This window comes from Peromyscus leucopus, chromosome 19, assembly GCF_004664715.2.
Source record: "Peromyscus leucopus breed LL Stock chromosome 19, UCI_PerLeu_2.1, whole genome shotgun sequence".
NCBI lineage: Eukaryota > Metazoa > Chordata > Mammalia > Rodentia > Cricetidae > Peromyscus > Peromyscus leucopus.
In genome coordinates, this window is record NC_051079.1 from 81,567,232 (window position 1) to 81,592,013 (window position 24,782).

The following is a 24,782-nucleotide window of genomic DNA, read 5'->3' on the forward strand; positions in this document are numbered from 1 at the left end:
GGGTGAGGACTCAGAGGCTTTCACTCTGAAGATTCATGGAAACAGGATCAGCTGAGGAGTTGGCAAGGTGAGATTGGCTGTGACTTGTTCTATCCCTCTGATCTTTGAGCCTTTACCCCAATATCTGACTCTGGGTTTTCTGTTAATAAGACCATTTAGCAATTCATGTTACAGACAGTCCATGTATTTCTTGAAGAGCAGCTAAACACATCATGTAAATTTTGGATGGATTATTTCTCCCCAAATTTATCCTTATCTCACATTCCCATTTCTAGTTACTAACTGAATTTCAAATGCTTCCTATTTATCACCCAACCCTTTCTGTTAGCCCATCTCAGTGGTTCCCTGAGAAATATTTTCACTGCTATCCAGGACTCATCATCTCACCCCATAAGACCAAAGCCCTGTCTATGGTAGAACAATGTTCAGCCAAGAGTGTAAGTCCTTTATCTGTGAGATAGATGTGGTGATCTCATAATCAACTCTTACGGGCTCTGACCTATGGTCAGTATTGGGTCATAATATGAAAGGGGTCCAGTCAATGTGTACTAAACAAAAAAATGTCAGAGTGTAAAACCTATAAGGTCACTTTTTTTTCTGGTAAATGGTTCTAAAATGGCTCCCCAGATTATGACTCCCCAGCTGTGCTGGTTAGTTTTGGCAACTTGGCACCAACTAGGAATTTCTGTGAAGAGGGAACCTTAAGGAAGAAAATGCCTCCATCAGATTGGCCTGAAGGCATGCCCATGGAGCACTGTCCTAATTGATGACTGATATTGGAGGGATATGGGAGGGCCCAACCCACAGTGGGTGATGCCACTCAGATGGTCCAGAGTGCTATAAGAAAGCAGGCTGAGTAAGCCATGGAGAGCAAGTCAGCAAGCAGTACTCCTCTGTGACCAGCGATTCAGTTCCTGCCTCCAGACTCTTGCTTGAGTTCCTTCTCTGACTTCCCTTCGTGATGGACTGGAAGCTGTAAGATGAATAAGCCCTTTCTTCCCAGAGTTGCTTTGGACCCACTGTATTTATAGTAATAGCAACAGAAAGCAAACTAGAAAGCTGGTGTTCATACATCTCCCAGCTATTCAGTGAAGCCTGATGAAGTCACTGACATAAACAGATTTCTCTTACATGTAATTAAAGTCTCAAATTAGTGGACTTTAACCCAGGAAGATTTAAAACCAGAAATATTCAGGTGGACCTCTAACAATCATTCAGTTTTTCCAATCAGAAGAGACCTCAGATGAGAGGATCTTATAAAACAGAGTTCATGTGACTTTTGACATTGAAGATGGGAAGCACACAGCAGAGATTATGAGAAACTTCTGGTAGCTGAAAATGTTACTACCCCTTGTCCCTTCACCAAGCCAACCTCTGTCCTCCAGCTACATGCAACCAAACGCTGACAACAAAAAGAAGTATACCCTTCTCCAGAGAGTACCCCATGCCTTGTTAGCCTCACACAACCCTGAGTAAAGAATCCAGCCCAACATGCCAGACTTCAGACCTAGAGATGTATGAGCTGATGACTGGGAAATGTTTCAGGTTTTTAATGTTTTGGTGGCTATTCAGGAAGCCATGGAAAATTAACACAATTTCCTTCTCCTTCCATTTGTTCCAGAAAAACAGACAAGCATCACTTACAGGGCACAGGAACAACGTGAGTCTGGATGATCTAGACTTTTTTCAGTGTGCATGGTCAAGAATGAATATTCCCAGGGGCTCATCGCTTGCCACAGTAATGGTCCTTAGCAAACCATCACCCAGCTCTGAGCAGAATATAGCATCCCATACCATCTAAGCCAGAAGTCTCAGGTTCTTCAGTGCTGGTTGGGTGGGCGGAGCTTGGGAAGGTGGGTCTGTGACTATTTATTAGCATCCTCAGAGGTATAAGCAACCTGAGAATTTTTGCATCTACAGTGACCTTGGCTGGAAATGGCTCCACCCCATCCAGTACTAATCTCTATCCTGAGATATGCTTTATCTGCCATGTATTTTTCATGGCCATTTAATATTATTTGGTGGCTTGGCATGCGCACGCGCCTCTCCCCTCCTCCCTCCCTCTCCCCCCTCCCTCTCGCACACACACACACACACACACACAACTGTAAAAACATGCAAATGCAAATCCTCCTGAGGGCAAGGACAGGATAGATACACACCTTCAGCAGGGAGTCACATGGAAGAACCTAGGAGACCCAGAGGCAAGGAAGTAAAAGTGCACAGGGAAAATGCACATGAGGAAGGCTGGGGACTGAAGACTAGATTGTCATAATGAGGGGATTCATGAGACACGGTGAGATGCTGAGGTTGAACTGACACCAGTCTCGCAGTCATTTCTCTTCATTTTCTCGTATCATTCTACTACAACAATGACATTTAAATTCACTTTGCCTGAAATAGCTCAACTATATCAAAATTTGGTAAATTGCACTAACAGAAGTGTTGCATTTGTCATTTGATCAAAACACTCAGTTTAATAAGAATTCCTCAGCAAAAAAAGAAAGAAAGAAAAAAGGAAGGGAGGGAGGAAGAGAGGAAGGAAGAAAGCAAGCATGGAATAACCCCACTGAATATAATTTGGATTATCTGAGTCCAAAACCATGAAAATGTCAACATGTGCTTTGAATTAAATACAAGCTGCATATCCGAGATCCACTAATTTCTCAGGAGAGATTCCTCTGTGGCTGTGAAGAGTACATTGAATTATTAAGAATTCTTACTACTATGAATTATTGAAGACCAGTAAAATACAAGTGTAAAAAAATTACCACAAGCCACCAAATCATATTAAAACAACAACATCCCATGTTCCATTAGAAGCTTTAGGCTTTATATTTTTAGATTTTTGGTTTTGGCCACCCATGTAATCCACTAACGCAATAATATATCATCCTGAACCCAAAGTAACTTACAACTTTTCAGACAATGTTGGCTTAAAAACTATATAACATCCTTCAGCCAATTTGTTTCACTTCCATATAAATTAGGAGGAATTTGTCAAACAACAGTATTAATGTCAAGAAGTTAAACTGAAAAAGAAATACTTCCCCATTCAGCCTTCATGCCAGAGGCCATCTGAATCCAGGATCATCTGACAGATTTTCAACTGTGTCCACTAACTTGCTTGCTCTCGTTTGCTTCTTTGTCACTGAGAGGAACCTTATAGCCAGAAATTGCAAACTTGGAAGAAAGCGTTTATTTGGCTTACATCTTCCCATCACAGTCCAACATCAGGCAAGTCCAGGCGGGAACTAAAGGCAGGAACCTGAAGCAGAGGCCATGGACCAGTGCTGCTTCCTAGCTCGTTCCTTGCGGCTTGATCATTTTGCTTTCCTGCAGAACTTGGGACCACATGGGTAGGGGTGGTCCTGCCCACAGTGAGCTGGGCACACCCACATCAATCCTCAGTCCCAACAATAGCCACACAGGCTTGCCCACAAGCCATCTGAAGGAAGAAATCCATCAGTTGAGGTTCCCTCTTCCTAGGTATCTCTAGTTTCTGTCAAGCTGGCAAAAACTGACCAGTGTAGAGCCTGAGCAAGCACATTCTGGCTCCCACAAACCGCTAACAAACAAAAAAGCACTCAGGGCAGACACAAAAGAACAATCAGATAATGACAACCAAATATCCAAGTGAGTACCAATTTCATAGTACTGAATGATTTTCCTTTTTCTTCAAAAAAAAAATATTTCTTGTACCTTTTGAGATTATAGTGACATCATTTCCCCTTCCCCATTCCTCCCAGATACCCCTCTTTGCTCTTATTCAAATTCACGCCCTATTTTTTCATAAATTGTTGTTACATACTCAGATGAATATACATTTGTAGTCTTAAGTACATGGGTGCAACCTGAGCAGCTTGTACAGTGTTACATTGACGTGGTTTTAGCAATGACTCTTTGGCATTGGATAACCAACTGGAAGACTCCCTCTCCTGCTCTCGGCATCCCTTACTTCCCTGTGGTTGTTAGTGTAGGGCTGAGGCCTTCCCCATCCACCTGGTCGGTTGGTGTCATTCCTAGCGAGCTCATGCTTAGATAGTCACGTTGGTAAGACTTTATGGGAACAGCTTCTTACCTTCCTAGGAGACACAGTCTCACAGCAAACTCCCTGATCCTCTGTCTCTTACCATCTTCCACAGTGGTCCCTGAGCCTTAGGGGCAGGAGTTGTGTTGTAGATGTATCTGTCCATCAGGACTGGGCTCCACAACTGTGTATTGTGATTGGTTGTGGTCTTCTATAATGGTCTTCATCTGTTGCAACGAGAAGCTTCTGTGATAAGGGGGAAAGATTACACTGACCTGTGGATAGAAGGGCCAATACTTAAATGCAGTTATGAATTATGCCAGTTTAGGAAAGTAAGTGGCAGTTGTAGGTTCTCATCCAAGATCCATGACTTGATTATCCCTGGATAGTTGTCTAATTTCCCAGCTCCAGGCATGATTTCTGTCCTATTAAGCATGTCTAAAGTCCAATTAGAGAGCTGTTGGTTGCTGCCAGGGTGTGGTGTGTGTGTGTGTGTGTGTGTGTGCGCGCGCGCGCGCGCGCGCGGCGCACCACTATTGCATCCTCAGCCATGGTGGTCATTGCTGTGGTTCATAAGTGCCATAGCTTGGTGGAATTCTTGGTTGCTTTCCTTCTTGAGAAGTCTGTACAATTTTCTGAATAGGACTACATTTGTCCAACAATTAGCACCAAGAATTGACAAGTAGGACTTCACAAAACTAAGATGCTTCTGCACAGCTAAGCAATTGATTGGGTGAAGAAGAAATCCACAGAAGGCAAGAGAATCCTTGCTAACTATATACCTGACAGGGGATCAATATTCAGAATATATAAAGAACAATAAAAAGGAAAAAATACATTCAAAAATACACTGGGACATGAATGATGAGTTCTTAAAAAACTGGCTAGGCAATGTCTGAAAATAACATTCATTGTCTCTAGCAATCAAGAAAAAGAAAATCAAAACAACTTTGAGATTTCATCTTACCCCAGTCAGAATGGCAAAGACCAACAACAACAACAAAAATGCAGGAGAGGAAGTGGGGGGAAGGGAACCTCCATTCACGGCTAGCAATACTGTAAACTGGTCTAGCCACTCTGGAAATCAGTGTGGAATATTTTCAGAAAGCTAAAAATGTATCTTCCACTAAAGAATCCAACATCCTAGTCCACAGATACTTGCTCAGTCATCTTCATTGCTCTATTCATAACAGCTAGAAAATGGAAACAACCTAAATACCCTTCAGCCAGAAAAGGGATAATGAAAATGTGATACATACGCTATGGAATACTACTCATCTCTAAAAAAAAAAAAAAAAAAAAAAAAAAAAAATGAAATCATGGCTTTTGCAGGTAAGTGAATGGACAGAGAAAAGGTTATATTGACTGAGATAACCCAGACCCAGAAAGACAAATGTCACCTGGTCTCTCTCATTGGAGGCTCCAAGCTCCAAATCTTTAGGTGTGAGTATATATTCTGGAGTAACTTCAAAAACCAGGAAAGTATAAAGGGACCATTACTGGGGTGGAGGCCTGAGGGAGCTATAAAGAGAATAATAGGGTGCATGTGATCTGAAGGGGAAATGGGAAAGGAGGGCTCTGATTGTGGGGAGGAGGAAACTAAATACAGAAGAAGGAAGGAGGAGGTATAATAACAGTAAAGACATCTGAAAAAGTCATAAAAAATCCTACTATTCACTATCAGTCTAAACATACCTATAGACATATAAGTCTGTGTATAAACATAATTTAAATAATTTTCCTATCTGAGCTAAAATTGCTTCTTCCAAGAAGCAAAGACCACCCAAAAGATATCCCAACAACAGGCATGATAAACACTCTTGAGTTTTTGTTCAAGTGTTTTAAGATACTCCTAGAACAGACAGGCCACTAGTATTGTCCTCAATTGACCCCAGATGTGGAAGACAAGTCCCTGTTGCTGAACACACCATGCCCAGTGGCCCTTGAGTTGGAATTGAGCTGAAAACCTTCTCTCTGAGTTTTTTGTTTCAGTCACCCAACAGAAGCTGGTCTCTCGTAGATACTAATTTTCAATCAATTTCTGCTGGCATGTAGACATGTGTAGGTATTCACTGTGTACGCACTTGTGCAGAAATATGTGAATGTGTGTGCCAGCATGCCAAGGCTGGAGGATGGTGCCAATATCAACTCTCCATCTATTTGTTAAGAAGGAATTCTTTAAAGAACTGATAGATTTAGATGAGCTGGCTAGGTAGCTCCAGGCATACTCCTCATCCTTCTCAGCACCAGGATTACAGGTACACATCTCTGTGCCTGACTTCTGCCCTCAGATCCCCATAGTTGTATAGCAAGCGCTGCAATGACTTGACCATTTCCTTACCCCTTCAACTGTTGTTGGATGCCTGTTTTATGAAGAAGGAAATCTTACTTGTGTAGTGCTCTTGGAGCATTTACATGAGGAAATGTGTTGTATTTTCATGTTGCTTCTCATGCATTCACGGCTTCTCCCCAGAGCAGATGTCTTGGAGACCAGTGGGTCACACACACACACACACACACACACACACACACCACACACACACACACACACCACATGCATCCTTGTAGATGTCCTGCTTATAGGAACCATGAACTGAGACAAGCATTGAAGTCACTGAGACTATTTCATGTGGGTTGCCTGGCTACACTTATATGTAAGCCTGTATGTATGCCTGAACCCCTTCTATCTCCACAAATTCCCCCTCTCATCTCCATATGAGTGACTTTACATATCCCATGACTGTGTCTATATGTTTGGCTTTCTCACCTCCACTTCTGTATGCTTCCAACTAGATCTACCTCTAAGTGTTTTCAAATATTAAATGAGGAGGAAAGTCATGCCCTTAACACCTAACACTTTGTAGTTACCCCCAAGTCTTGCCAAAACAGTTTACTAGAAGGACTTAAAATTGAGAGCTATAAGTCACTAGGAAGTGGCTTGTTGGAATATGTGAAAGCAGAGCTTGATGTGGCTGTGTACTAGTCAGAAAGCATTCACCTCCTTGAAAAGCTTGTATTAAGTTATGGAATTGATTGCCCCTGTGATAGAGTAGCCTTGACCACTTCTCCATTTGGAGACCAGGAGTCCAGAGAGGAAATTTTGACCACAGACAGCTTAGAAATACTGCCAGAGTGTCAACCACACCAAAGTGCCAGTCGTGGACACAGAAAAAAATATTGGAAGAGTCCTGGACATGGAAGAAGTTGTAGAATCCAATAACAGACCATATACATGTCCAGGGGAAGGGCAGTGGATATGCCCTGGAAATCGTATAGGTCAAGCCTTGCAAGGAGCTTGGATTCCCACCAAGACTTTGAACTATGTGCTGAACTCAGAATTAGCTTTGAAGAGATGTCAAAACATTGTAATTCCTCCACAGAGGAAGATAAGACATCTGTCATATCCATCACAGGTGAAGACCAGGTAAAGGTCACATGACAGAGCTGTGACACTGGAGCAAGGCTTGAGCTAAGGACGATTCCTTGTGAATGAGTGGGAAAAGACCATGCCTGAGAAAGGCACCTCAGCAGCTAAGGAATGAACAGTCCGGTTTGCGGGTGTACGGCTCCAGGCACTGCTTAAGGGAAGAGAGGCACCTGCTTGAGAGAGCTGAGATCACCCAGGATGTGCAGGACTTAGAGATGTCTTGCCCCTCAGCACTGACAAATATTTTCAGACATGACTCTGCTGTGTCAGCAGAGACCTTCAGCTGTGTCTTATGGGTGCTGAGTTTGATCTCACTGTTGAATTCCTAGGAGCCTTGGCTATTCAATTGCAATTATGCATTTGAAACTAAGCAAAAACAGTATTAAGTTCTCTCACACACAGAAAAACACTTGCACATAAAATATAAGATGAATGAAATGCAAGAAGATATTTAATATCTATCCTGCCCTGTACTATAAACCTGATTTCCTTTAACCACATGGAAAGAGCAGTTATATGTATAGATTTTTTTATTTCTGTTCCCAGACCTCCAGTCATTCCCTCTATAATCCCATCATGGATCCTGCTCATAAATAGATCCATCAGAATGCCCTCAACCCCACTCCTTACTGTTTTACATGTCAGCTCAAATGAGGTTGGGATAAGGAGCGTATTTCTAATATTAAGAATAAAGTGTTTCCGTCATAAGTTTCCTTGGCTTTGACCCAAGCTGTAGAATCGTGGCTGGTTCAGTATTGAGTTGTTCCCCTAGTACCATTAAACCTGTGTAAAAACGTCCATCAAGAGGAGCTTTCTTTAGGAAGTTTACTTATTTTAAGGGTGTATGGTCTTCATACTGAGTAGTGAAGGGCTATTGAATGTACCCTAGCAGACTCTCCTAGACAACAGAACTCAGCTTCCCATCTGTCTTTAAGTCTTGAAGTAGAAAGTAAATATCTAAGGCAGAGACATGGCAAAGTGCAGTAGGGCATCCTTCACACTGAGGCCAGATGTGACTTTCACCTCAGATGGAGCAGACACAGGTGACTCTGAGTCAGACATGAGTAGCTGTTGACTGAGAACATGGATTCAGAGATCTTCAAACAACACGTTCTGACATGGAAGAGGTTTTGTAGATGTTTTTCATTTTTAGAAGAAAACTTAGTCATCAGTCAGGACATTTGTAAATAGATTTGTCAGAGTACAGCTGGACAGAGTCCAGGAAAGTAGGAAAACCTCTGTACTTGGTCTTGCTTTCTGCATTGGTGGAGGCTGGTGCTGTATTATGGTTTTACCTCATAGTTGAAAGGCTGGTAGATTCAATAGAGAACCTAAGAACATTTGGCTATGGTCTGCGACATTCCAAATCTTCACAATCATGGAGTTCTGATTCACCAGACAGCCTTGTGGAATCTTTAACATCAGCATGGCTTTTTTCTTGGACTCTCTACTTCATACTCTAAAAGTCCCTTCACCTACCTCCACAGCCTCTGGTAGCTCACCCATATGTCCTCAGCCCTGGTAGATGAAGACCCTCATTTTGCTTTTTCTATTTTGTGAAAGGGGCTGTTTCTGTGTACATTCCTGTTCTGCGAGCTGACAGATCCATTGCCCCAGGATGTATGGACCATCATCTGTACCACTAACACTGGACAAACAAGCAACACCACTTGTCAAAGCATTAGACAGTGGTGGGTGGATAACAGAATGGACACGTGGGTAGATGGATAGGATGCATGATCTGGCAGAGCACTGGAATTCTAAGTCAAGGAGGATGTTGACAAATCACAGTATCATGTGCTCCATCTCCTTGCTCATCCTTCTGTTAAAGGGTAAAGAGGCTGAGACCTCAAGTATGCTCTGCAAGCTTGGTCCTCAACAGTGGTCATGGATGACCACTGCACTTCCATTTCCCATAGTGTGCAAAACCATGTTTAATCAAGCAGAGTTATCATTCCTTGCTTTTCAAAACACTTCACAACTCTTATCTTCCTTTGTTAAAACACACATGCACATACACACAAATACACACACACACACACACACACACACACATACACACACACACACACACACACACAGAATTAGGTGTCCTCTTCAATTAAACCTCATTTTTTTCATGTACTGTGTTTTCTTTTATCACATTTCTTTGTTTTATCCAAAAGTAATTGATGTTCCTTTCTTGTGGAAGTAATTTTTAGAAATCAGCAATTACCATACACAGTTCCTTCGTTAATTGTCCATAGACATTTTCATCAGGCTTTCAGAACCCATGCTGTCCTAATTCAGAGGCTGGACCCGGGACAAGCATTACCTCATCATGCAGAGCACTGCTGTAGGAAACAAACAGGAGGGAAGGAGCAAGCCACACAGAGCAGCGTCCTCATTAAAATGCAGCGGGGAATGCATGGTGCCTGCCCCTGCAGCCTGCACTGCACTGGAGTGAGCAGATGGGGATGGAAACGGAAAGCAGATGCTTTGAGGCTTTACAACATCCAGATAGACCAAGGCCTGGCATAAAGAGGCCTCTGGATCAGGCTACAGGCTAGACCCAAATCTGACACATCTTATCTCTCCCAGGGCACTGTGTTCTGGAGGAGTGTGTGTATGAGTGTGAGTGTGAGTGTGAGTGTGAGTGTGTGTGTGTGTGTGTGTGTGTGTGTGTGTGTGTGTCACAGGGTAGGGGGTGGTGAGACCATATTTACTGAGCACTTGATGAGCTCAGGTCCAGGGAAAGGGAACAGCTGGAGGGCGTGAGCGGTCACCAAGGATGCTCCTTTCCTACTTTGCCCAAGGTGTGTGATTCTCTCTGAATGTCTTAGGCCTGGTCCTCCAGCCTGTGCATGACTCTCGTGGCAAGCAACCTATACCACCGTGTGGAGGAGTTTGCAGATCCACAGTACGGATGGAGAAGCAGCTCTCTAATTTAGTTGAAGTCATATGCCTGTGTCCGTCACTTACTCGGTCAGCTTCTTCCAAGTCCTGATTGTCAAGTCTATGCCCAGAGCTTGTCTTGTCGGAAGCCTCCATCCAGCCTTCCCATCTGCATGCTCCCACGTGAGGAAGAATCCCCAAAGCTATGGATGGTAGTAGACAAACCTGCCTATCTGTAGCACATAGTTTCCACTGTCTCCTAAAACCAGCACACAAAGGCCTCTGCAAGTGTACACTCAAGTGTCTTGAGCTCCATTCTGGAAAGATATAGAACTCTGCTTGCTGTCAACCATGTGCCTGTCAACTCCAGTGACTCCTGCTTTTACATTTCTCCATCTCAGCTGTGTCTTATTTACCTGGCTCTAGCTCCCTTTGTGACTCACATAAGCTCAGTCCTGTCATTTGCTCTCTTGGGTATCTTTTCCAGTTTTGTATCATGTGCAAATGTTATAAGCATGCTTTTTGTGCCTTCATCCAAACCACTGAATAGGAGTTAGCATGTGACGAAGAACAGGACACTGCCGCATGCTGTTCCAGCTTTCCCCTCTGCCTGACCCCAATTAATTAGTGGAGGTCTTTGAGCAGGTTAGTGGAAACAGCTCTGACTGGCTGCACTGCGGTCTCTCCGAGGACACAGGGATATCAGATGGACACTTCAAGACAGGTGATGTAGGAAGCCAGAGAGGCCCGAGGCATCTGGTGCTCCAGCTGAGTGAGCTCTGTCCACGCAGAGATTGCTCATCACTGCCCTGTTGAGATTTGTATCCAGCAAAAGCTGATTAGTGAAATTAAACGAGAAAAGCCACTGCCATCTGTGAAGCTAGCTGAACTGAGTCTTGTGATCAGCGCCTCTTCATGAAGCCCTCAGCAGCTTGTTCACAAGTCCTTCTGAATCCTGTCAGTGTGGAGCTTACGGGCCCATCATTTCTGGAATTCATCCCTTTGCCAGTCGTAAAATTGAAAAAACATTGGCCTCCTCTACTCATCTGGCTTTTCTCCCATACTTCAAATTTTTCTCGTGTAAAACAGCTCCTCTGTCCCACCTCAAATGCCCTGAGCTATGGCTTCCACCGCCTGGGGCTTTACCCTGTCCCTTTCTTACTCAGTCACCTCTGTGGGTACAGAATTATCACCCTAACATGCCCACTGCTCTACCTAACCTATCTTCTCTCCAAAAGTGAAGGAACAAAATAGTCACCAAGAAGGAATGTCCTCTCTCTGTTCTAACCCCAAGGATGCCAATCCTTCCCTATTCCTACTCATTCAACGTACATCCAACAGTTCTCTGTGGTGGTTGATCCTAAATTGGAAGAGTTCTCGAAGATAAAATCCTGCCTTGGAGGAGGTGAGAATAGAGAGTGGGTTGTGGGGGGGGGGGATCTGGAGGGCAGAAGGAGGGATGAGAGGGGAATCTGTGCTTGGTATGTAAAATGAATAGAAAATGTCTTAAAAATAATAATAAAAAAAAGAAGCAGAAAAAGAAAAAGTAGGAAGAACCTTAGGGAGTGGTCCTCCTTTCAGTTTTATGGAGAACTGGAGTGAAGTAATGACCGCCAAGTCTCTAAACAGAACGATCCCTGTAACAAGTAAAACTAGAACCTGGGATGCAGGGGCGATAAATACACAGTTACATCCTGAAAACCTGGGTCCATAAAAGAGTCAAAAAACTAAACATAAAATATATGGGTGGGATGTCCTATTTTTTCTTGTGGATTATATTGAAACATATGAAAATAACCAATTAAACATTAGTTACACTGGTTACTCTTAACTGAGATATAGTGGAGTAGGTTATGATAATGTTAAAACAAAACTGTCGAAACATCCAAGACAAATGGGATGTGCGTGTTCCTTTTGTGCTTGGACTTGAATCTCTCAGAGGGACCTAGGCTGGGCAAGTTTGTTGTGCCAGCTCTTTTTCTAAGTCCCCGAATCATTTGGAATATCTTCTGGTAATGAGTTCCTATTCTCCTGGCAAAGCACCTGTAAGCTGAGGCGGAAGCTGAGGAGGAGTAGAATGGGTGGGGTGGACGATGTTTTCAACATGACTTCAGCCTGCTGTAATGCAAGCTCTGAGCTTCTGGGTCCACACATATTTCAATGGGGTGTGTGGTTGATTTATTAAAGCTATTCGGGTCAAGCAATCTGAGCTCTCCGTTCATTTAAATCTAAGAAGAGACTCCTTTAGAGATGCCTTGAATGTAAGATATGCATTAGCAGCTGACAATAGTAACATGAGTCCATTTAAAGTTTGAAATGCCAGAATAAGATTAATCTGGTTGAAAGAAGACTTGGTGCCTAGAAGCGACCGTTCATTTACACTCCATTATGCACTGTAATATAATCAAGAGAGAGTAAGGGCCAGGCATTTTTCTCCCATTTTTTTTAAGGTCTGACATGTAATTATAGAAAAAGCAATGGACTTCATGTGGCCCTCCCCTTCACACTTGTGATTGTGCTGGAAGGGGAACTACCCGGTGCGCATGAGCAACCGTGCAGTGGACAACACACACGTGTGCCTTCCTGGCCCCGTGCCAGGTCACAGAGGAAGACCCAGACCCATGCTTCTCAGTGTGAAGTCCTTAGATCAGTGGCCTCAGGTAGAACAGGGAGACTCAGTTCCACTGACTCAGAACCCTTCATACAGGTGTGTGGTCCTGCTCTCAGCTGCCCTGCAGATGGGCCTATACCATGCCACAGTCGGCAGACCAGCCAGGGCACACTTGCCAAGAAAGAGGCTGGAGTGGTTGTGTCGAAACAGCTTACTCCAAGTCTAGGGCTAGCTCGTGCAGTCAAAGGCAGACAATAAGGCCTTATAAATGCAGTTCTGTGCAAATGGAGAATACACTGGGGAGACAATGCATTTAGTGGCCTTTTGGTGATTCATTAAAGGTGGCACTGAATATGAGGGTGTCTGCATCATCAAGGGTCTTCAAATCAAAGGAAGCATCATCTTTACTTATACCATGCTGGCAAGGCATCAGTTAGCAAGGGCACTTAGTGGTCCGTGTTTGCACCTGTTACACACCTGAGTTCAAATATGTAAACAGAGTTTTGTCTTCTATTTAAAAATTCCTGTCAAATGCCTTGATGAAAAATGAACAGTATGCAGAGGGCAGAGGGCAATGGTAGACAAAGGAAAGACAGAAACTCACAGCCTTTCCTTGTGGTTGAATTGTTGGCTAAAGGCAGACAGGTGAAATGAAAAAGCCACCTTGTCCTAAAGTCTCTTTCAGGAAGAAGACAGACAAGACAGCAGAAGGTTGCCCTACCACTACTGTGTTTCCGTGGTCAGTCACGGAGTTCTCCTGAGGTTCCTCTCCGGCTCCGTGGGAACTTCTACAAACCCTTCCGGTATCCTGTGGACTCCTCCTGCCCATTTACCATCACTAAAACATGATCTTCAAAGAGTTCATAAGGCGTGGGGTGTGAGTGTGTGTGTGTGTGTGTGTGTGTGTGTGTGTGTGTGTGTGTGTGTGAGTGTGTGTGTGTGTGTGAGTGTGTGTGTGTGTGTGTGTGTGTGACCTGGTGTGTGTGTGTGTGTGTGTGTGGTGTGTGTGTGTGTGAGTGTGTGTGTGTGTGTGACCTGGTGTGTGTGTGTGTGTGTGTGTGTGTGCTGTGTGTGTGTGTGTGTGAGTGTGTGTGTGTGTGTGAGTGTGTGTGTGTGTGACCTGTGTGTGTGTGTGTGTGTGTGTGTGTGTGTGTGTGTGGTGTGTGTGTGTGAGTGTGTGTGTGTGTGTGTGTGTGTGTGTGTGTGTGAGAGACCTGGGTGTGTATGTGTGTGACCTGTGTGTGTGTGTGGTGTGTGTGACCTGTGTGTGGTGTGTGTGTGTGTGTGGTGAGTGTGTGTATGTGTGTGTGTGTGTGACCTGTGTGTGTGTGTGTGACCTGTGTGTGTGTGGTTGGTGTGAGTGTGTGTGTGTGTGTGTGTGTGTGAGTGTGTGTGTGTGTGTGTGTGTGTGTGTGTGTGTGATGTGACCTGTGTGTGTGTGACCTGTGTGTGTGTGTGTGACGTGTGTGTGTGTGTGTGTGTGAGTGTGTGTGTGTGTGTGTGTGTGTGTGTGAGACCTGTGTGTGTGTGTGTGTGTGACCTGTGTGTGTGTGATGTGTGTGTGTGTGTGTGTGTGTGTGTGTGTGTGTGTGTGTGTGTGGAGACCTGTGTGACCTGTGTGTGTGTGTGACCTGTGTGTGTGTGTGTGTGTGAGTGTGTGTGTGTGTGTGTGTGTGTGTGTGTGTGTGTGTGTGTGTGTGTGTGTGTGTGTGTGTGGTGTGTGTGTGTGTGACCTGTGTGTGTGTGTGTGTGTGTGTGTGTGTGTGTGTGTGTGTGTGTGTGTGTGTGACCTGGGTGTCCCAGGGGCTGAACTCAGGTCATCAGGCTCGGCAGGAGCATCTTTACCTACTGCGACAGCTCAGCAGCCTAAGGACATGTATTTTAAGGCTGGGCTTGGTAGTCCATGCCACCTGCAATCTCAGCGTTTGAGAACGTGTGGCAGTTTAGAGAAGGCAGTCAACCAGACGAGGGGGTCGTGCGTTTCTTTCAGTGCCACATCTTCAGCTAGGACAGGACAGACTTCTGAAGACAGGCAGCTGGGAGCAGCATCCTTGTTGCTTTATTCCAGGACCGCAGACATTTGTAGACGTCATCCCCACACTCTCCTCTCTTCCCATCTGCCCTGTGAATGACACAAATGTACAATGTGTGCTAACTGCTTGTCTTTCTTTTCCTGTTCCAGTACCTCTTACAGACCTGCACACCCAGAGAAATTATTCTAACTCTCTACCCATGCTTCATCTCCTGCCAAAGTTATGATCAGTCCATCTGAAAACCTGTAAAGATGGTGCTGGAGGACCGTGGGAAACAACGTGTGGTGGTGGTTGTAAGTGCATTTTGACCAGGTTGTGGAGGTGGAGGGCACTTTTGTCTAAGCACCTACACCTGAGTGACATCAGTAGAAACAAGTAGAGAGCCTCCCAAGTATTAGTGGGCACTTGTATCCATAGAGAGGCCTGATCTGACCACAAGGCTGAGTAAGGGCAAATTCCCTATGAATTCTGGCTGTCTTTAAACTGGGGCATCATTCTTCCCTTGCTTGTAATATGAGCACGGACTGGAACACATGTAGCATATGAAGAGCATATGTAGCCCCTCACCCACCAGAAGCATGCAATTAATTGCACCAATTAATATCTTAACAGTGGCCCTTTTCAACCAAACTCAGATAAATGTTAACATTGAGTACAAGGGATTCAGCTTTCTACTATTTGACCCTCCCTGGTCCACACTCACCCCAAATCTAGAATGGTCCGCTTTGATGGGGCAGAAGCTCAACCTCTCTGTCATTCCTAATTTGCTTGCCATTCTGAAATGAACTGAAATTAATGCTCACAGGAATGGAATTTTCCCCAAGGCTACATATTCTGTAGTCACATAATAACATCCGGGTCACTCTCCGCATGGGGCAGGTGCACCAGTACCGGAGTGGGCTGCCCTCGGCTCTTCCGAGTTACCTTATTCCAGAGCTCTGCCTCTTTCTGATGGACGGACTCATGTGAAGCAGCATGCATGGCTCAGTGAGCTGAAAGCTCTTGCGAGGGGGTTTTTCCAATTAATTTATAGTGCACATTTTAATATGCTGTGATTTATGGGTCACTCCTTTGAAGTCACTCTGGGAGTTTCCATTTGATTTGGGTTTTCTAAGTTGATGGCTATAAGCTGGAACTTATAGTATTTAGTAAATAATATATCTGTGTATGTGTTTGATTTGTCATTAGGCAAACTGTTTAGTCTGGGAATTCACTTGCACAGGCTGTTACAGTGCGATGAAGTGTCTTACAACCTGGCCCGGGGCTGGGAAATGCCTCGCTGTGCCTGACTCACGGATGCAGCCTGTAAATGATGGCTGGAGCTCTACAGACGGGCGTACTGTCCCCAGCCTCCTCCCTCCATGCTGCAGATGAACTCACTGAAGTGAGCGTGTATTTTCCTGTCTGGTGAGCACAATAGTGCTCTAGTCGGTTCTGGGTGAGAACCCACAACAGCCCGGGAGCAGATTCTCCACCGCTGAGTGTGTGTTCTCTGCAAACGCCGTGGACCGACACTCTCCATTCTCACAGAAGCGGCTAGGATAAAGTGGCTTTGTTTTTTTTTTTTTTTTTTTTTTTTTTTTTAATATTTTTCAGTGAAATATGTTGAAAGCTTAAGCATCTACTCACCTTTATTAAATAAAGGAAATGTCCCACAGCCTTGCAGCAAAATCTAGATTCTGGTCTTCTTTACTTAATTGGATGAATGAGTTTATTCAAGAGGTCAGGAAGAATTGTGATAGTTATTTCTGTGTTCACGGAATCTCTCCCTGTCTTATCATATGATAGACAGTTCATAACTCAGTCCATTTAGCATCGGGTGCCTACACAGTCTCATCCAGAAACCAGAGCAAAGGTTGCCTTGGAGTGTGGCCTTCAGATGATATCTAGACCAGAAATAACTGACCCTGCTGACACTGTCTAGAACATGATAACAATAATTCCAAGTCTCTGAAAGTAGGATGTGGCCACACAGTTGACAGAGTTCAACTGATGAATGTGAACTTACTGATGCAAGTTCTCTAGATTTCTTTTCATAAAGCTGAACCTGGGAGACCATGTGACTCAGGGCTTACCAAGCTGATGTCATGTCAATGTGCATATCACCCTTGGAGTCATGAAGTCTTGTATGATTAGAGCAACATGTGTCCCCACATCCCTGCTTAGGGGACAACTGCCCACTCCTCAAGAACACATTTTCTATTTGATATGAGATTAGATATAAGCATCTGTGCAATTGAGTGTCACACCATCTGTGTTCCCTTCCTACTGAGTGTCACACCATCTGTGTTCCCTTCCTACTGAGTGTCACACCATCTGTGTTCCCTTCCTACTGAGTGTCACACCATCAGCAATGCCATCCTACTGAGTGTCACACCATCAGCAATGCCTTCCTACTGAGTGTCACACCATCAGCAATGCCATCCTGCAGAGTGTCTCACCATCAGCAATGCCATCCTGCAGAGTGTCTCACCATCAGCAATGCTGTCCTACAGAGTATCACACCATCAGCAATGCTGTCCTACAGAGTGTCACACCATCAGCAATGCCATTCTACTGTGCTAAATCTCTTGCTTGGAATGTGCTCAGGTTCTATTACCATCCCTTCCAAAAGCAGCTGACACCAGACAGGTTCAAAGACAACTCCATGAGCAGTGTCGTAAGTGGAAGACATGGAGAAGCGAAGCCACACGTGCAATCACAAGCTTGGATGCTGAGTATGATCTGCCGGTTGTGTACGATGAATGTGTGGTCTCCAAGTTTTATAGCCGTTAATGTGAGGCAGTGCTAGGGAACGCTAGTGCTTTCATGTTTATGAATGACTTGAAATAGACAAGTAGATACAATACACAAATGCATGTGTTTCTCATGTAACCATCTGTGTTTCCAACAGTTTGGAAGAGTGAACCCGAACCCTTAGAGGCAGGAGAGCATCACTAGGATTCTCCTACAGGAAGTGTCTCATTAAGTGCTTGTCACACTAACTTGTCCCAGAACAGAATGAGATGGTGAGGAGCAGAATCCACACAGATCTGTTCTGGGTAACAGCTCTGTCTTCAGGCCTCTGAGTTTTCAACACTCTTGCAGAAAAGTTGTTTCCATTTTTAATAGACTCATAACTGTCTGAGTAGAACTACCCTGGGTTTTATTGTTAAATAAAACCAATTGCAAACTGAGGCTGGAGAAATCATGGCTCAGCAATCCAGAGTGTGTGCTGCTCTTACAGCACCCATGCTGGGTGGCTTACAGAGCCTGCAACTCCAGCTCCAGGGAGGCTGTGCTGCTTACAGCACCCATGCTGGGTGGCTTACAGAGCCTGCAACTCCAGCTCCAGGGAGGCTGTGCTGCTTACAGCACCCATGCTGGGTGGCTTACAGAGCCTGCAACTCCAGCTCCAGGGAGGCTGTGCTGCTTACAGCACCCATGCTGGGTGGCTTACAGAGCCTGCAACTCCAGCTCCAGGGAGGCTGTGCTGCTCTTACAGCACCCATGCTGGGTGGCTTACAGAGCCTGCAACTCCAGCTCCAGGGAGGCTGTGCTGCTTATAGCACCCATGCTGGGTGGCTTACAGAGCCTGCAACTCCAGCTCCAGGGAGGCTGTGCTGCTCTTACAGCACCCATGCTGGGTGGCTTACAGAGCCTGCAACTCCAGCTCCAGGGAGGCTGTGCTGCTTACAGCACCCATGCTGGGTGGCTTACAGAGCCTGCAACTCCAGCTCCAGGGAGGCTGATGCCATCCTCCGACCTCCACAGGCACCCACACTCATGTGCCCATACCTACACACAGACACATAACTAAAAATAAAAAATAAATAAATCTGAAAAAGATCTCAAGAAAGAAAACAATAACCATTGGAATTCTTATCGCTGAAAACAGGCTCGATTTCTAATAGTGACAAGCTCACCTTGCACACTCTTTTAGAAGGCTTTTTGAACACTTGAGAAGGCTACCTTCTCAATAAAATAGGAGCAGGTTGTAACATCAGGAACACAAGGCAGAGATGTAGACCTGGCCTTTTATTTGTTTTCAGTTTGAAGACATTTTCAGGACTGCTTTTCTTCATCTCTCAGATAGATAGAGGAAGTAAACACACTCATGAGGGAATGAGCCTGATGAGAAGAATAATCAAATGGATATAACAGATAATCAAAAGGTTTTTTAACTGTATAACCCAGCAAACCCCTAAAATAAAGAGGAGAGAAATTAGCACAAGCATTTCAATAATAATCCTAAATATAAACAGTCCTAACTCCTCAGTTTACAAACATGAACTTAGTGGATTTAAAACAGTCCCAAGACCCAGGAGGCTGGGGAAAGAGGAGGTCCATCTACCATCTCTTTCGTCAAGCAATCTGTGAGTTCGAGGCCAGTCTGAATTACATAAAATGAGATTGGTCAAACAAACAAACACAGAAAGCCAAGGCCAATTGTGTTGTGTGTGCAAGGAATGTACCTCACTGGCAAAGACATAGACATACAGGAAGTCAAAGGAGAGAAATGCCATCCCAAGCAAAGACAGTGAGAAAGCAAGCAGCTGTAGATGAATCCATAAGTGATACAGCATATTGTAAGCCAAAAAGAGTCATATTTTTTTTTAAAAAAGTCACTGAAAACTGATAAAGGGAACAATCCATCAAGATGTGGTGTGTGTGTGTGTGTGTGTGTGTGTGTGTGTGTGTGTGTGTGTGTGATGCTGTTGTGGTCAATATAAAAATGGAGCTACTGGGACCAACAGTGAAGAACCTGTAAAATCCTTACTCCCCTTCTCCTTACATGTCTAGCAAAATTTTCTTGTATGCCAAAAACCTGAAATGATACAAGGTACAAGATTATTAAGGAATCATAGTTTTGTACTGGAAAAGAGCCAAGTTTGTGGTGGGTCCTGCCTAGCTGTTTTCTTCCATTGAGATCCATCTATTTCAGTTTTCAAGTCACTCTCTATCCTCATTGGTAAGTCATGCCACCTCCCATGCTTTCCCCTACATGTCCAAGGTGGTGAGTTTCCTCCGGCGTTGACATGTCCAAACTCCGCAGAGTCTCTTGTAATCCTGCTCTCTCTTGGCCCTTCATCAGGCCTCTGCACAGTTTTGGGGAGTGCGCCCCATGGTCATTCTAGAGTCCCTCCTCCGTATAACTTCTGCTGAGTCAGCCAGCCCAAATGCCAAACCCTGATGTCTCAGCTCAGCAGCATTACCACACAGTATAGTTCCACCTCCCAGTGCCTCCATAGCCTGAATACCAGGCTGTCTCCAGGTCTTTCCAGAACCCACGTCTTGTACTGCGTGATGCCTAGCACCACCCCCCAGACCCTTTGGTTCACATGTTCTGATGAGTTTTATAGCTTTTCTTAACTGGAAGGAGAGACCAAAGATGGGTTCTGAGCTAAAGCAGAGGTCTCATCATCTAGACCTAGACTCCTGAAGCATCTTCCTTCTGCCTCCATTTGATCTGCTTCCCACCATCACAGTTCACCCTCAGAGTATCAGGGAGAGACACCCTGGTGGAGGGTGTGAAGACACCCCACCACTCAAAACCTTCCCTCAGCCTTCCAGAGGGAATGCTCTCCAGCCTTTATCTGACCTGCCCACTGCCCTGGTCGTCAGCAGTGCTGATTTAACCCGTCCCTTGTTTTCGGGGTTTTGTCTCTTTTCCTGCTAAGATGCATCTCTCCTATGCCTTATACACAAGCCGTGGCTCCTGGTGCTGCTCCCACTGCACTTTCTTCCTCATTTTCTGTTCTCCTCTTCTCATTGCTTTGGACTTTTCATTTCCAGCCCCACCCCCTCTGTGTGAGGCCCACCAAGTAATGCTTTCCAAACACGCACTTCACATTGCAATCAAGACCTCCCCTGCCCTTCTGTGTGTGCACATCTTCATGAAACCTGCCAAGCACTTGCACACAGACTCCTTGTCATATTTACCTGCTGGCCACTTGCTTCTCATGCCTAGAGGCAGGTGTGCATCATCAAGATGTAGACTCTTAGATTCTGGTCACTTTAGAACACTTGCCTAGAAAAGACCATGTCCTGAACAGTTTTAGTATAAAGCTGGGAGAATAAAGGCTCCCAGCCTTAATTTACATTCTAGCAAGAGGTTAGAAGGGGAGCTCCAAGTCCCCACCCCTAACAGAGGACCTGTGAACAGCTGATGGAGAAAGAGACAGAGTTAGTTTTCAGGGAGGCTGTCCCTTCTGATAGGGGAACCAAGCTCCAGTGATGGCCACACACCTAAGTACAGCACAGCACAGTCAAATCTATGTGTTCTTAACAAGTAGAAGAAGACCCAAAGTCGGGGGTATAGAGAGGTGACTGGATCTGGAGTTGAGCATGGAGGAGATGAATATGGTCAAAATGCATTATATGGAATTCTCTAAGATTTAATAAAAATGTTTTTAAAAAATAAAGGCTCAATCAAAAAAGTTAATTTTATAAAACAATAATTGATACAGATTTTGAGTATTCTATATGCTTATTGAATAATACATCCAACACTTAAATCTATAATAATCTTTATAATTATCCATTATATCACTCACAATGAGATTTAAATTATGTTCTTAAAAATACTATTATAGAATTAATCACAAAAGATCACTTTTTCATCTTGCAAAAATTACACTTTGTATTTTCCTTTGTTCTAAATAGATTACAAAGACTCTAACTCATTTTACTGAACAATTGTTGAAATTAAGATAAAATAGCTAACCCATCAACTGTGACACAATTCAATCAGCAAAATCCCTGGGGCTTTTCAAGGCTTACACTGTTTAACTCATTCACTTTCACCTAAAATCCATGGGGCTTCGCAAGGCTTACACCGTTTTACTAGTTCTCTTTGACCTGCATAAGTTCTTTTTCTTTTTCAATTCATCAAAACCATCTACTTCTGATCCTTTTGAGCAAAGTCACACAATTATGCAAATCTTTCTAAAGTGTCACACGATCCCCCTGGTTAGAAGGTGATGGGGAAGTATCCTTCCTGCCAGTGGCTCTTTGTACCTTGCTAAACCTCCAGTGAGTTCTTTCTTTCTCTGGTTTTAATTGATTTGCCTAATGGTGCAAAGCTTGCTCTTAGCTGTAGGTCCTTTGGACAGATGTGACAGTGGCCCTGGAAGGTACGGGACTTTGTCTTCCCTCTCTCTGCCCCAAAGCCGGTGAGTGCGAGGTTATCTCTGCTTCCCCAGAGATCAGTTCACTGTGCCCTGAGCACTCACAAACCCAGGGTAGCAGTAGCTGCCTGCTAGTGCCCATCTACAGATGCTTGAGTTCCTTCTTTGGCTTTCTAGCCCCTCACCCCTCACCTGTGTAAAGATCTCCCTGCACTGCTTTGTGGATAGAGACAGATAGAGAGCAAGAAAGATGATTGATCCATCGGTAGATAAGGAAGGGAAAGGACAGGCATGGATGAGAGAGAGATGGGGAAGGGAGCCATGCCAATGCTCAGTGTGGTGCCAACTAGGGGTCTCCACAGCAAACCCTGAATCAATGCTTAGTGCCATGCTAGAATCAAGGTGCACGAATACTTCTGTGACCCTACCCTGTCTCAAGCTCCACTTTGGCCGGTATCCTAGCTGCCACCATGCACTTCTCTTTGGGAGTCTGTGGTATTGTGTTCCCCCAAATATTGTTCATGCTAATAAATTTATCTGAAGTCAGAGACAGAGCAGCCACAATATTAAACATAGAGGATAGGCAGTGGTAGCACATGCCTTTAATTCTAGCATTCCAGAGGCAGAAATCCATCTGTTCAAGGTTATAGCCAATCATGGTAACTCACACCTTTAATCCCAGAAAGCAAGTCTTTAATCCCAGGGAGTGGTGGTAGAAAGCAGAAAGGTATATAAGGTGTGAGGACCAGAAACTAGAAGTATTTTGGCCTGGTTAAGCATTTGGCTGGTTAAGCTTTTAGGCTTTGGAGCAACACAGTTCAGATGAGATCCATTCTGGATGAGGACTCAGAGGCTTCCAGTCTGAGGAAACAGGACCAGCTGAGAAGATGGCCAGATGAGGTTATCTGTGGCTTGTTCTGTCTCTCTGATCTATGAGCATTGATGCCAATAAGTGGCCTCAGGTTTGATTTTATTAATAAGAACTGTTAAGATTCCTGCTACAGGAGTCCCTGGCAAGCCACTTGGCCTTAGTGTAAAGACTCTTTGCCACTCTTACCACACAACTGCTGACTTCTTAAGTGAAGGAAGAGACATGCAAGGAGATAGCTTCAAATTTATTAAGAAATTCATTCTGTTTACATGGGAACATCTTGTCTTCTTCAGCAACAATTTCTACTTTAGGCCCCTGACTTCTTTCCCAGTCACCTCTCCCAAATACAGAGAAAGTGAATTTTTAGGTGAAGACTCAGAGCTTCCTTTCTCTCTTTTTCTCTCCACTTTGGTTGGAAATCTGTGTGGAATGAGCTATGTTCTCTCGTTTGTGTTGAAAGTGTCTGTGGGCAGAAGGCTGATGTTTGTAGTTCATCAAATATTCGAGGCCAGAATTCAGGACTGATGAACAGGGCTTTCTTCCTAAGGATGGGGACTACTGTGTGTAAATGGCCTTATTTGTTATGGAGGAGGATGCTATTTTTGTCTTCCATCTCAATTACTTTCACCATAGTTTTTAACCCGTCTCATGTGTTGGGCAGGGACAACACCCACCCACTCTCTGAAACCCTAATAGCAGCCAGTAGTGCCATTGCGTGGTTCATCCTGCCTGCACCCAGGTCTCAATCCCCACATTTATTTCTGTTAATGTCACTCAAAAGGGTCATAAAGGTTCTGATCCTTTTCAAGAGAGAAGTGAGTGGCTCTTTTTTTTTGGACAGGTGACAGTAAAGCTCCTCTCAGGGAATCCTCGTGTGAGAATGTAATACGCCACCATGTTTCTCAGATCTGCAGTGCTCACATGATAGCATGCAGTACCTTCACCTTTGATCCTGAAGCATCAGAGGGAAAGTGACTGGCTCCCCAAGTCTGCTCCAGGGTGGTGAATAGCATCAGTGACACAAAACCTTTCAATGTTTTCCTAGCCTATTTACCTTGTCTTGAAAATGTTTCTTATTCTTTGCCTTTAGACAGTTAAAAGGGTCTCTGCATAAATCAGCATAACACCCTCTGACATAGGTAATGGTCCATGTGGAGGAAATTGAGATATGGAAGGGAAAGTAGCTGATCAGTCAGAGCTCTTGGATAAAGGATGTCCGGAGCCTTGTGTAGGGTAAAAAGGGCCAGTGAAAGAAGATCCTGGCCCTGAGACTAGAGCCAAAGAAACACACCCTGCCCCTAACAAATTCAGGAATTGAAAACCAACTAATCCCAGAGCATGAAAACCAGCCAATCCCAGAGCACAAAACCAACCAAACCCTGAGCATGAAATCCAACCAGTCTCTTGAGTTTGTCCCAAGCTCAGGAACTGGAATTCTACTAATTCCCCACCCTGAAAATCTCTACTCTGAAAGCTCCACCCCTAAGAAACCCTACACAAGCCCTGTGCCTGTTCAGTTTTGGGCTGCCCTTTTTCCACCCTGGCAGAGGCAGCCACTCTCCTGGATTCTTCCCTCCCAATAAATCTCTCTAGTGAGGTTTGTTGTAACATCTTTCTTTCACCTAAGCAGAGTAGAGCATCAATGTAACAACTTCTGCCAGAGCAGGACAGAGCGGCAATGACCCTCACCAAAGCAGAGTGGAGTGCAGCAGGAGCAGAACTTTAACGCTTTGGGGAGACTTGCCCTTGCTGGAGCGAAGTGTTCCACTTCAGGAAGGAGAGAAGAGCTGTATACATTTCTCAGGAGCAGAGCTGTGACAACCTCAC